Genomic DNA, 10,028 nt, shown 5'->3' on the forward strand with positions numbered 1-10,028 from the left:
GGGGGGGGGTGTTTTAGATGGGACCCCACAGTTTAGATGGAACGAGTGTGGGCCAAGCTGGGACCCCACAGTTTAGATGCACGACTCTGGCCCGATCCCCTTTCTCATTTCCTTATTCACTCTGCTCACTCCAAAATTGATGCTACTCGATAGCTCCCATCAGCTTGCTCTCTTGATTTGCTGCCTTGAGGTCGTTCGTGCTCACCTGTAGCCACGTCCGCAGCTGGTGCTTCCAGTGTGGCCATCGACCGCGGTTGGTATGGTTCCTCGTATCCTAGGATTTTGAAAGGCGGTGGAGGGATAGTAGGCCCCAAGGATCAACTGCAGCAAGGAGGAGGCGTGGTGATTGACCTGCAAGGTGCCGTTGTTGTAGGTGTCCGTGCAATTGATTTGGGCGTGGATATCGTCTCCCGCAGCTTGCTTGGATCCAGCTTGAGTGTTATCCCCAAGTGCGCAGGCTAGGCACATCGTCGGTATTCCCGCTCGAGGTAGCCGGCAACATCGTCGTCATCCTCCACGGCGTCAACAATCTCCGAAGTTCGAAGTCCGACCTGCAGGTCCCCCTTCTTATTTTCTTAGTCATATATTTCCCTTTTTTATTTTTAATCTATTATCGAATCACCTAGAGCATCATATCTCAATTTCATCCAAATAGTAAGTGGCTTACCACACATACCATGTGGTTTTTTCTTAACATTTTGATGTGTTTGTGCGATCCAACCAATACAATGTAATTAAGAAATGCTTGTTATTGGTAAATATTTCATCATTTTTCTTTCAAATTTTGGAAAAACTTGCGAGTCTTTTTGTAAGTGCTCTATAATTGTTGAATGAGGTAGATACTAATAAGTTTTTTTTTCCGAGAAAACGCAAAGGACCTTTGCATTTCATTTCATGGAAAAGGTAGAACAATCCTCCTAGGAGGTAAGCAGTACATAGAAAAGCACAAAATCAGTGGACATCCCAGGTTGTGGGCAGAACAACCCGAAGTCCCTGGGCTCCTGCTTTAGCCCAACACCGGGTCTCGTCCTTGATCCTATCCACTAGTGATTCGATGGATGGCGTGGCGTTGTCGAAGACACACGCGTTCCTGTGCTTCCATAGCATCCAGGGCACAAGCAGCGCGATGGATTTGAGGGCCTTCCGATGCGCCGGCGGCGCGAGCTCTTTCGCGCTCGGCCACCACTCCATGACCGTGTGCTCCTGATCGGGGACTTGGACCGAGATACTAATAAGTTAGTTCTGTAAAAATGTAAGTATATGTGTGAGCAGACACACCAATGCAAATTAGTACATTCGATTGACCTATGGTGAAGGTACTCAATGATGATAGGATTCTTTTTATGTTATAGAAAATACAACTTAAGGCGTATTGTTAATTTGTTTATGCCCCCTTCACTTTTTTCCGGGCTTGGGACCGGCATTGGCAATGTTAGGCATTAATATTCAACAAACTTTAGAAATAATTAGTACATTTGTGATTAGCCATAGTTTTAATATTTCCCAAGGAAAAATAAGGTTTAATTACTAAATATGAAAATAGGTATGATCGCATTGTACATATGAAATATAGCAATCTCCTGATGCTCTCACTATTGGTTTGCACTAAATAATAAGATTGTGTAATAAAATATCACATAATATATATGTCAATGTTTGGTAGTGATGAACCATTTGGACCAAATGTTGATGCATGTTTGCAATACTTTGGCATGTTAGTAGACTATATTCGTCCTACCATATCATGTTAGCATAGTTAAGTCGGTATTTATTTTTAGGATAGTTTGAAGTGTAACAATTTTTTACTTAATTATATGTGACTTTCGTGTAACGAAATTGAAAGAATCTTTTGTTCCTTGGATTCCCAGTACGACTTTTGATAAACTATTTCAAAATAATAAAATGTACATGAGCATACCTCTTCAATTCTTCCGTTGAGATATTCCATCTGAAGCTTACCGACAGTCTAAAAAATGCAGCTCACTTTAAAATTCTCCATGTACTCCAGTAGGTAAGGTCTTGAATAACGGTTGGGATGGTGTTTGTGAATCCATCATGTTGTTCTAGCAAGGTAGATGCACATATGTTGCCTAAGCGTCTTTGTGCTACCTCATTAAACATGAGAAACGTTGTGTTGCTATCTCATCGCTTACCTTGAGTTTACGTATGTACCTAATATGATGGAGAGTATACTCACTGTATATCTACATTTTCAGCCACTCGTTACATGAATTGCAAATAGTTACCATATTCCTTTCTTGTCGCAGAAGCAAACTTTGCATACAATGTACCACCAACCTTATCATTTATAATCTCATAAATTCTTGCTCTTGTTGTGCATACAAATTATTAATTTAATAGCAGACAGTCAGATCAGATAATGCTACAATATTAGAAAAAGGTATATTATAGCAGAGACAAATCTTTTTTAGCATCATCATACCGCAATTCTATCATTGCCCCAATGTTTTTCTGTTAAAAAACATTTGTTGTTAAGTTTTTCCTTTGGTGCTTTCATCAACTTCCATCATTGTTTTATAAACATCTCTTTCAAAATAAATTACATGCATTTATTGTGTGCAACACTAACCCTGTTATGGATAAACGATTAAGAACATTGGATTTGGGGGGTATTGAAAAGAGTTTAAATTTCTCACTTTTAATTTCTTTGATAAAATTTGGAGTGACAATCATGATCTTCTCTTTCTGCAAAACCTCCATTTACCATATTTGTTAAAATATTTCCCCATAGAGCAATCCATATATTCTCACCACCGAAAGAATTTAACCATGTAAAAGTAATGTTAAAAGTTTATATGTGTAATTTGAATATCTGACTCTAGCAAAAGGGCTTAAATCTCGCGGATGTTTCAACTTTGCTCTCTCCTTGTCCACCTGTTTTTTCTGTAGTTTCTCTATTGGTTTCATCATGGTAAGCAACCCAATGATATCTCCACATAAACATATTTATAAATCTAGTTCATTTGAACTTGTTCTCCAATATATATAAATCTCGTTGAACTGAACATGTTTTACCAATATTTACCCTACTCTCTCTGGTATCTCCATCAGCAACTTATTTATTGATCAAGTGTCGTTTATCCATTAATACATTCATCAATTTGGCATACAATGAATCATGCAAATGACTTGATTTCGTGCAGAAGATGATACCTGCTAGAGGTGTTGTTGTTTTTGGACGCCGGACGGAGTTAATACTGTAGGTTGCGACGTCGCTGGCTAGTGTTGATCAGACAATCCTCAATATTACATACAATGTTCTTGAAGCACAATATTGATAACTGAAGTAAAGGTAAGTGTCTTACCTCTTGCTAACTTGAAAATCCTTCTCTGGTGACTTTCACAACACTTGTAAGCCAAGTAATCATTTCTGGCATGGCTTCTTCACCAGGATAAAATATTAGGCATAACATCTCACTATAAAGAACTTCACAACTGCACAAAGAAGAACTATGCATTGCTAGGTAGTTGACATATATTTCTTTAAAGTAGTGCAGCTGACAAAACAATTATTAGCTTTGGGAGTTATCTTGAGCATCAAACTTCTTGCATCAAACTATATGGACTATTTGCGAGTCTGACTAACAAATACATACATTTGTCAAATTAAACTTTTGGGGCAGAAAAGTATGTGGACTGAGATGTCTATCAGTACTCTAATCTAGTAGTGAATCAATAGTTTTTTCTCCGATGCATATGCATATTTTGTTTTAATGTACCATTGTGATAGAAAAGAAACATGGTGTGCTTCATTGTCGATACATCATATTTTGGCAATGCACAAATCAACTTATATATGTGCTATTAATTAGAGAATAGAGGAGTTCGAAGAAAACAATGAAGACACATAGATTGGCCCCCGCCCCCGCGTCGCCCAGCTCGGGTGGCACGGGGGAACCCTAGCCGCAGCGAGCGAGGCCCCTCCCCTGCCCTCACCTAGCGCCGCCGCTGTCGGAGGGCCGGCCGGCGAAGCCGCGCCGGACCCCAGGAAGGTGGCGGCGGGGCGGATCTGATCCTCACGCCCCCAATCCCCCACCTGCAACCCACCACCCACATATCCCCCTCCTGGCGGCTGCCTGCTGGCCCGGTGACGCCAGCTCCGGTCCCTCGCCGGCCTGGCCCTCGCCGCTCCGGCCAGCGTTGCCCTTCCCCCTCCGCCCGCCCTTGGCCGCTGCGGACGCCCCCCTCGCGCGCACCTCCTCTCCGCCCGCGCCCCGCGTCCCCGAGATCCCGTCTGGCGTCTCTCGGGTGCCCTCCACCAACCGCTGCCCAAACTTGCCGGCCGGCGGCAGATCCGGCGCTCTTGGCCTTGCCATGGGCGCCCCCCTTTGCAACCTCCCTCTCCACGATGGCGTGACCCAGCCCTGCTGGTGTTGTTGCCGGGCGTGAGGCCTACGGCTGGAGGTGGAGGCGTCCGCGGCCTGCCTTTCGTGCAGGCGCCCCCCTTCATCTCCGGTGGCCCTCCCTTTCCCCGAGTCACGGTGACAGCTCTCGTGTGGAGGCATCGGTGCTTCTGTGGTGTGGCTGGCACGGGCTCCTCGCGGCGGATCATTGCTGGTGCTGCTCCGGTCCCGGTTGCCTGGGGCCCGCGTCTCTCCGGTGTCCCCTGCTGCCGGCGTCCTCTGCCGGGCAGCTCCGACCTCGGCGACCATGTGGCTGCGTCCCCTCCAGCTCACTCGGCTTGCCGACGTCACGGCGGCTAAGGCCACGGCAGCTCAGATCTACGTCCCTCCAGTCCTAGCTTGCCGGCGCTGCTGGACGCCGCCGCCCCAGATCTGCTCGCGAGGTTTTGCTTCGTCTCCAGCCCTACCCTGTATGCCTCAAGGCTCCACCTTTTGCCAGATCCAGTGCTCGTGGGTTCGTGGGCGATGCCACCCACCGACGGCAAGTGCAGCCCTGCCAACCCCCTCCAGACATGGTAGTTCCGACCAACTTTGGCTTCCACAACTTCAATTCCGGACTAGGCGGCTATGGGATTGCTCAGCTTCAGGCCAGGGAGAGATCCCTGCTCGTCTTGCGGTGCTGGCAGCGGCGGCGCCCGCGGGTGTCGCTTCCTTCTTGGAGGCGTTGTCAAGGTCTTCAGCTGCGCCCCTCTTCGAGCTCAGGGGAAACCCTAGGTCCGACTCCCTCGGACCGGATATCGATGGCGTCCCGGCGTCGTCTTCCTTCTTGAAGGCGTTATCTTGCGAGCTCGCGGTGTCCCCGATTCTGGCTTGGTAGATGTTGGAATTCTTGTGTTGGTTCGGCGTTGCCGCTTGGTTCGGGTTTGGTAGGTCTAGTTGTGATGTATCCTCCGTTCGGGCCGAGCATCCCCTTCTCTCTGCTCCGGGCACCATGTTCACGCCTGCCCGCGTCCGTGTCATGTGTTGTACCCCCTTTGTACTCATTCTACTTCTTCTATCAATGGAAAGATACGCAAGCTTTGCGTATTCGCGAAAAAAAAGAAAACAATGAAAGGGGGTATATGCAAATGATGGGTGCTATATCTTCGTAATGCATATGAACTTCTAGGTGTGCTACAAAGTATTATTAATTAAAGAACAGAACAAATCCTAGAAAAAAGAGGAGGTTGATGTGACAGTCACCAGTCACCTGAGAGGGGCTAGCGCAGCGCAATCAGGGCCGGCCCCGGGCCAGGGCAGCAGGGGTGACGGCCCGGGGCCCAGTCATATTAGGGGCCCCGACCTAGTGCTGCTATATATAGATATGGGCCTTGATGAAATGCTAAATAAAAAAGAAAGATTCTGTAGGCAGGGAGGCCTATCTCCAGCAGAAGCCCAACTGTGAAGGCAGGCAGGCACGCACACGGGCACAAGGGCAGTTGCTCAGAAAAAAAAGGGGGCACAAGGCCAACAACAACCCGCTGAGAATGAGACCACAATTGAGGAAAACAATGCCCATATGAGACTCCTATAAATATTTGAGTGGCTGTGAGAATCCTGCAAGTGTAGATGAACAAGGATCTTCTCCTTTTGATATCTATGACCCTAGAAACTGGGACACTCTTGACAATAAATCAAGAGATATTCTGATTATAAAAAGGGCATACAAGGGAACAAAATCTTGTGTTTGAAATAGACTACATTTATCTTGACAGTTTCATTTCATGATTTTGCATCAAAAAATGCACAGAGCCGTTTCTCATGATTACTGGAGGCTTGGAGGTTCGCTAGTATGTCATTTCTTTTCTGTTATGCTCCATGACTTTTATGATGTTTGATTTACACCTAAAGTATGAAATTGTTATTTATGACTTGGAGTGATATTTACCAAGGAAAATTACCGTTGTTTATTATAGCTTTGCAATATATTTTTTATCAATGTATGGAATCAATTTTTTCCTCCAATGCTGTCACTGGGCCCATTCATTTGAGTTCGCCCCGGGGCCCCCGAAACTCCAGGACCGGCGCTGAGCGCAATTCCAATGAAGATGGTGGACATGCTAGGGAACGCTAGTTCCTATATACTGATTCGTCCAGTCCGACACCTGCGTCCAGCAGCCGTCCATGCTTGTGATGGAAGAGGCCGGTGTTCAGCCCCTGGTGAAGGTCGTGAAGTTCATGGTGTACCTCTGAGTCCAAGCCGTCGCTATGTGGATGGAATTTCAAAATCCAAGACATCGTGTACGTCTGCGTCCAAGTTGTCGCTATGTTGGATGGAACTTCAAAATCCAGGGCATCATGGAGTTGTGGAGAAGAACAATGCTAGGATTCTCTCGAGGAAGTTTTTTCTCTCGAGGGAGTTTTGGTGCATGGGTGGAGCAGGAAACCCCAATGATATCTTCAAGCAGATATTTATTTCCAGTAAAATATGGGTACGGAGGACAACTTCCTTTTTTGAGTCGGGATGTAATTTTATTCTTTTTCATACCTTCCTATGTAAGGGACGTGAACGGTCTTTTTTAAAAGATCTTCCTATGTATGGGATCTGAGAGATCCGATTCTACTTCCTTTTTTGAGTTGGGATGTAATAATTATGGGATTTTTAAAGATCTTCTTGTGTATGGGACGTGAGCGGGCGTGAATCATTTTTTTAAAGAGCTTCCTATGTAGGGACTTGACTGGGCGTGGGGTGCATTAATGAAATTCATTGGCTGATATCTAATTAATGATAATGGCTTATTAGATTCAACAGTTAGATCATGAGATTTATGTTGTGGGATGGTCTAATAGCCCAACCTAGGCCCTGTTTGGTTCATAAGTCCTAGGACTTTTTTTAATCCCAACTTATAAGTCCTAAGTCCCTAAAAAGTCCTTACCTGTTTGGTTTCTGAGACTTATAAGTCTCTATAAGACCATATTACAACTATAAGTCTCTATAAGTCCCTCCTTGAGTCTTATTTCATATGTTCCAAATGCTCACTTTAAGTCCTTATAAATCCCTCCTATTTGGTTTAGATGAGACTTATAGGGACTTATTTAAGTCCCTAGACCAATAAGTCTCTAGAAACAAACACCCTCCTATTTGCTTTTTTGACTAATTGTGGGATGGTTTGATAGCTCAAACCTGTTGGGATCGTGATATTTAAAGGTCCAACCAGTTGAGATGTGACCGCATGAGCCCATCTGGTTTACGAAGATCTAATGGTTGTATCTGATTGATTAGAAATAGACACATCGAATTAAAGGTCAGATATTTCTAATTATTGTGAAATTTTCTAAGCTAATTATCTTTATTCTAATGACCCCGTCAAGTAATTTTTATAGATAAATAGATAATATAATGGACAAGACCCAACCATAAGCTTAGCGCCAGATCGTTTAGTTATTTGCTACAGCTTTCTTCATGTCAAGTTTCTTCGACCATGAGATCATGCTACTCATGGATACCGAAAGAATACTTTTTGTGCTATCAAACGTCACTTCGTAAATGGATGATTATAAAGATGCTCTATAGGTATCTCCGAAGGTGTCTGTCAGGTTGCATGGATCGATACTGGGATTTGTCGCTCCATGTGATGGAGAGATATCTTTGGGCCCATTCGGTAATACAACATCATAAGAAGCTTCATGTGACTAATGAGTTTGGTCATGGGATCTTGTATTACGAAACGAGTAAAGAGACTTGCCTGTAACAAGATTGAACTAGGTATGAAGATACCGACGATCGAATCTCGGGCAAGTAACGGATCGCTGGACAAAGGAAATTGCATACGGGATTGACTGAATCCTTGACATCGTGGTTCAACCGAGAAAGATCTTCCTCAAATATGTAGGAATCAATATGGGCATCTAGGTCCCGCTATTGGTTATTGACCCGAGAGGAGTCTCGGTCATGTCTGCATGTTCCGAACTCGTAGGGTCGCACACTTAACGTTCAGTGGCGCTAGGTTACTATTAAGACATTAATAGTGAAAAGTATGAAGGTTGTTTGGAGTCTCAGATGGGATACGGGACATCACGAGGAGCTCCGGAATGATCCGGAGGTAAATATTTACATATGAAAAGTTGTTTTCGGGGTTCCAGAAAAAGTTCGAGTTTTTTCGGTATTGTACCAGAAAAGTTCTAGAAGGTTCGGAAGTGGGGCCCACCTGCATGGGGGCCCACATGAACATGGGTAGTGCAAAAAGTCACCACAACCCTAGTCTTGGTGCACCAAGATCCTCCCTTATAAAGTAATAGTATCATATCCTGAAGGGATAAGATCAGGATCCCTAAAAAAGGGGATAGCGATCGATGGGGAAGGAAAGGAGGGATTTCCTTCCTCCCCTTTGACCAACGACCCAAGGGCCTTGAAGGGCAAGCCACCAGCCCCCTCCATGCCTATATAAAGGTGGGGTGAAGGGGGCGTTGGGGGCAGCCACCATTCGACCCTTGAACGTTACCTCTCCCAACTCCTCCCACGTTTCATCGGTATGCGCTTGGCAAGCCCAGCTGGAATTCCGCTGCCACCACCACCACACCATCGTGTTGGTTCAGATCTCATCTACCGCCTCTCCCTCGCTTTCTGGATCAAGAAGGAGAGGACTCTGCCTAGCCATACATGTGCTAAACTCGGGGGTGCCGTCCATTTGGCACTAGATCGGATTAGATCGTGATTGGATCGTGAAGAGTACAACTACATCAACCGCGTTACGATGCTAACGCTTCCGGTCTACAAGGGTATGTAGACACACTCCCGTCTAATTGCTATACATCTCCTAGATTGGATCTTGGATGTTTCGTAGGAATTTTTTTGATTTTCATGCTTCGTTCCCCATCAGTTCTCATTGGAGTTCTCCACAATCTTCCTTAGAGATTGGACTTCAAGTCGAAATTGTGTTGCATAATGCCTTTCCGCTTGAAGTTGAGACTGAAGAATTCAAACTGATTCAGGCAACGAATTATGTGAGCTTGTGTGACTGCTAGTCTCGACTAACTTGAACACTGCATCAAGACATGACTTTGGGGTTGTCTCACTATCTTCAAGATATTTTACTTTCTTTGCTGCAATATATATTGGGTTTATCTTACAACCTTCAGCAGGCTTGTGCATGCCATCAGGCATATATATCAACCTGAAACAAGCAGATAGATCAATTTTTTTGCATGTATATAAACAACGATGGTAACTGCACTGTCAATTCCATCCAAATTCATACTACAAAATAAAGAGACAATTCAAAATGTTAATAGCATAATTTGGCATTGTTCATAATACGGGGAGTTTCACCACACTACTGGATTACATATCAACAAAACAGGCATAGATGCAGGGCAAAATACAATCATTGTATCTTTTTTGGTTAATGTGCATGGCATGTTGTTCATATCATTACCCACATCAGTAAGATAAAGCAGGAAATGACAAGGTGCAAATGTGGGCAGCTTCACCACACACTGAATTATAGATCAACAAAACCAAGCATACATGTAGGTATAAAGAAAATCATTTGATCTGTATTGAATAATGTGCATGGTATGAATAATGAATTTGGTTTTATGACTAAAACTTGGAACCTACAGTTGTTGCGAATATGCATTTCGATAGAAACAACAAACTAAATAGCAGTTGAGATGATATGGAGT

The 10,028-nt window shown here is 44.4% G+C and overlaps 1 long non-coding RNA gene across 1 annotated transcript; it reads left to right on the forward strand.

The window, feature by feature from the left end:
* The first annotated feature begins 127 nt into the window (after window positions 1–127).
* LOC119300605 lies at window positions 128–7,024 on the forward strand. Its single transcript, XR_005146460.1, has 3 exons — window positions 128–257; window positions 374–557; window positions 3,165–7,024. It is a non-coding gene; the product is annotated as an uncharacterized LOC119300605 (long non-coding RNA).
* Window positions 7,025–10,028: the final 3,004 nt, after the last annotated feature.

Source organism: Triticum dicoccoides, chromosome 5A (assembly GCF_002162155.2).
Source record: "Triticum dicoccoides isolate Atlit2015 ecotype Zavitan chromosome 5A, WEW_v2.0, whole genome shotgun sequence".
Taxonomy (NCBI): domain Eukaryota; kingdom Viridiplantae; phylum Streptophyta; class Magnoliopsida; order Poales; family Poaceae; genus Triticum; species Triticum dicoccoides.